Here is a 4,814-nt window from a genome sequence, read left to right on the forward strand (position 1 = left end):
AAATCTCCTCTTTGTTAACATTTTGGAAGTAGTTATAGAATATTAGGTGGAGAAAGGCATTGCTGATGAGAAAAAGAGAAACATATTCGATATGCTTTCTACCATGAGCTGGCCTCACTTCTTGGCGTTAATGATGTCAGGCTGTAATCACTTAGATTATGGAGACTGGAACGGGGTGGAGCAATTCAGAAGTCTGTGGAGTAGGCAAACCTTCGCTTGAATATAGAGGGAAGGAAGAGGCCTGGCCTGGAATGGGAGGTGTGCTCCAGGTGGGAATGAGTTTATCTGCCTTGGAGGAGCGATGGCTGGAAGGGAAAATGCGTGTCCGGGTTTGGGTGACAAGAAAAAGACTGTGAGACTCAGGTCGTGGTAAAAACGCTTTAATTAATTTGCTGAAACAGTGAAGGCAGAGAGTTGCTGGAAACAAGAACAGTGGACTCGAATGAGAGATCGGCTGGCCCAGTGGTTCCGGTTGGTGATACTTCATGGCCCAGGAAAACAAATTTCAAAACTACCGTGACTGATGCAGGGTTGCCAGAAAGATACCCGAAAGCGAAATACAAAGCCACAACCACAAAAAGTTCTCTTCTGTTCCCCTGACTTAAAAAAAATAGCACGTGGATACTAAAGATTGCAGGAATCACCCTGGAATTTAGAAATAGAATAAACGTAAGTAGCAATACATTTTAAAAAACGGAACGATATTGTTTTTACATCCCTTCCCCGTTTTGATACAAATCAGCAAAGGTTGTCACGGGCCAGCACCGTGATCTAATCAGCCCATTTTACAGAGAAACTGAGCCCCAGGAGATAGGACCACAGCGGGACTTAACTTTCATGGGTCCTTCAGTTAGCAGAGCACTTCGGCAAGGAATCTGAAGAGAGAAGAAAGCGTCTCACTTTTCTTTGGAGGGGATCATCGAGCGGGGGCGGAGTAGCAAGCGACCAGTACGCATTCTTGTCAGCTTTACATCCTGAAGTTTACTGGAAGCTCTGCAACCTCCGAATTGCAGAATTATGAGACTATGACGGCTACGTAGATCCAATCTGTCCCCCATTTAAGTGATGAGCCGACTGTCGCCATGGAGATGCACTCGTGACTGATTCAGCTGGTGCCTGACGTGGAGCCGGACACACAGGCCTGTAATAACACTCCGAAGCCATGCGCTGACCCCCGGGGTTGAAGGGTGGTCAAGATGAATAACTGTGGGACCATAACGAGTCATTGTGGGGAGGGGAAGCACACCCGATTGGAGCTTTTTTTGTATGAATATTTGCTGCGGGAACACAGTACACGAGCGGTAATTTAAAATTGTTTAAAGAGCACAGTGGGTCTGCGGGAGAGCTCCAAGTGCGTTAGTGTGCTCTGCGCACCTTCTCCGCGGGGTCGGCTGAAGACCAAGGCGAGGGGCATGAGGCATCGAGGACACGCTCTGGTCCCTCTGCTCATGGGCGGGAGGACATGACGTGAGTCTGCTCAGCCTTCACCAACACTGAGTGTAGGAAGCCGCCCTGCAGACAGGCAGCGGCTACTCACAGCACATTCTGCTAAAAGAAGCTCTACCTTTACAATGGGAATGCTTTAAAAATAGCCTCCTGCCTGGAGATTCCCTCTGGGGCACTGAACACCATGCCTCTTCCTCTCATCAGTCCCCCGCAGTGACTCGGTAAAGCTGGTGGGGGTGTGGAGCTACGCAGGAGAGGGACTCACTCACTTCTGGGCCACCGTGCGATCAGCTGATGCTTGGATGAAGGAAGAAAACGCAAGGATGAGGGTGCGGGTGACGTCTGGATTTTCGGAGGAAACGGGCTCAGGGAGAAAGTGATCTACCCAAAGTGACCCAGCTGATGGGTGGGGTGTGGACTCCCAGCTCAGTGCTCTCCCCACCCAGGACCCCTCCAGTGCCTCTCAGCTCTTTGCTGACAGGTGCGTTTAAATTGCTCTGGTAACAGTGAACGCGTCCGATGTTTACTTCAGGTAAATTTCCCACATGGGCGAGGAGTCTCCAGTCATGGAATTCATAATCGACCCTCCCGGGCAGGCTGGCGATACCATAAAAACAACCCTTCTCGGGGTATTTTGGGAATTATAGTCCCAGTGAGAAATGAGAAATGCAGACCTACATGGAAGTGGAAAGGAGAGCAGGGGAAAACGATTTGTTAATCTTTCTGGGGCTGGGAAGGGAGCGAGAGCTTGCAATTTCTTGCCCTGCTTTGGTCAAGAGACTCCAGATGTTTGCTTTCTTCCCTGCCCTATTTTTAGAGGACGAAGAGGGAAAAAGAACTCTTCCTTCATTTTTATATCAAAATGTATTTCTCCAGGTGCAATGTAGTGGGTTGAATGGTGGGTCCCCAAAGATATGTCCATATCGTAACCCCTACAGCTGCAAATGGGACCGTGTTTGGAAAAAGCCTTTACAGAAATAATTAAGGTAAGGGTCTCAATGTGATCATCCTGGAGCATCTGGGTGGGCCCTACAGCCAAAGACACAGGTTCTTATGAGACACATGGAGGAGGAAAGAGGCACAGGGGAGAGGGCCATGTGGAGCCGGAGGCAGAGACCAAAGTGACGCAGCCACAGCCAAGGACACCTGCAGCCACCAGGAGCTGGAGGAGGTAGGAAATGGATTCTCCCCGAGCATCTCCGGAGGGAGCATGGCCCTGCCAGCACCTTGGTTTTAGACTTCTGGTCTCCAAAGCCATGAGAATAACTTTTTGTGGGTTAGAGCCACACGTTTGGGGGTAACTTGTTACAGCAGCCCCAGGAAACTGATACACGCGGTTACAGGAACTGGATCTTCTTCGCGTTTTTGCTGACTTCCTTCGCTCTCCACGGCTTGCCTTTCCCTGACTTTCGGTTCTGCTCAGCAGGTGGCTAAGAGCTTTCTGGTGTGTTAATTTGCGACTCCAGCTCAAAGCAGACGCATGCAAAAGTGAACAGCGAAGGAGGAGTAAGCGAAGGTAGAATGGGAGAGCCCTCGTTATTTTCAAACGCGAGCAGCCCGCCGAAAGACTTGGTTGACGGTGGACTTGCAAGCGGGGAGAACCGAGAGTCAGCGAGACTTATCACACCACTTAGGAATCGTTCACGTCCTTGTCCACACCGGAGGTCTTAGCCCTTTCGACAGAGGGAGGTCGAGGAGGGTGGAGGATGAGAAGCGGAGGAATGCCAAGATCTTCCATGACTGAGTCAGGTGACACTAAGGTTTCTGGAACAAGAAATAGAGATTAATAACTTTATTACAAAATTAAAAATTATCCTGCAGTCATAAAATACTTAGAGGATGATGGGAAAGAAATGTACGTCTTTCGCAGAAGAAGGTCAATGAATACTATCAGGATTTGCTGAATAAAAGTAGAAACGTAGGTTTCTTGTTACAGTGGGAACTTCCCATAGGGCTGAAAATGGAAATCCTTAAAAAATGGTTTCCTCTGAGAAGGGGCCCAGGGATGCGGAAAGGTGATGTGGCAGACCGTGGTTTCCTCACATTCCCTTCTGTCTCATTACTTGCTTTTTTTTTTTTTACGTGCACGTATTATTTTAATTAATTTTTTTCTGGAATAAAATAATTCCACAGTAACGTGTACTTTCGAGGTAGAATTCGGGGGACAGGGAGGAAAGAGGACGAGGAGGCGGTGCCGCTTGGAGCCGGGGCCCCCGGCCCTCTCTCCCTGCTCTGGCATCAGGCGCCTGTCCCCAGAAAGGACAACTTGTAATGGGCTCAAGAGTTCTTCGAAGGCTTCCAGTGTCAGAGAGCCCCTGGTCATGCGTGTGCCTGGAGCCCACATGTCATAAAGCCATCTTTGGCGGCATCAGGAGGCGTCTGTGCCAAACCCGGGCCTGGATCACAAATCCGTGAAGACGGGGAATAATGGTGGAATCTGAAGTTTGACGGAAGCAGCACGTATCATCCGGATATATATATATATATATATATATATATATATATATATATTTTTTTTTACAGGAATAACTATGCTGGTGACATACAGCTGTTCCTGATTTCACTTGAGAAGGTAACCCTAGCATTGGCATCTGTAACCAGTGGCGTAGCATGTCGTCCCCGTTCGTGGGCTTGCAAGAACCCCGAGAATCCTGGGTATTTTTGGAGTCGGGAAGGCTTTTAAAGGTGTTTAGAAAGGAGTAAAGGATGGAGGAGTCATTTCTATCCAGTTCCATCCGGTTTTCTCTCCCTCTCTCCTCACTCTATTTAGAATTCATTTTAAAGACAGATTTTGGGAGGTATTTTTAATTCTTTGGGGCTATAGAACTGTGCCTATCAAAGACAGATATTAATGAATCTTTTCACTAGGTTCTGGAGACACCTGTTCTCAGAAATGCCAGGGGCGATCTGTCTTGCAATGTTTAGGGGGTGAAAATCCTATTTTCTATATTCTTGACCATGTCGATTCAAGAATTCAGTCAGCGGCAATTTACCACCTAGAGCGATAAGGAGGGTCTTTTCTAAGACAGACACGGGAGCCAAAAGGAGTGTGGATGACATCAGCAGGGACACTTGGGTGTTCCTTGGGATTCTGCCCAAGTCCCTCTTGGGCAAATGTCCATGAATGTGCAAAGCAGAGCCAGGAATTTGGCAAATTCATCATGAGTGCTGATAAATATATGGACTAGAAATATACAAATATGGAAAGGACTTTGGACCCTGGTTCTAGGCTTAGAATCCTGGGTGTGAATCCCAATGCCCTCTCTTCCTGATGGTTTATTTGTTCTCGTCTGAACTTCAGGCTCTGAGTGAGAAAAAGATCAGCATGACCAGGTGGGAACACCATCAGCATCAGAATCTAACGGACT

This window comes from Pteropus medius, unplaced genomic scaffold (genome assembly GCF_902729225.1).
Source record: "Pteropus medius unplaced genomic scaffold, Ma_sr-lr_union100, whole genome shotgun sequence".
Taxonomy (NCBI): Eukaryota; Metazoa; Chordata; class Mammalia; order Chiroptera; family Pteropodidae; genus Pteropus; species Pteropus medius.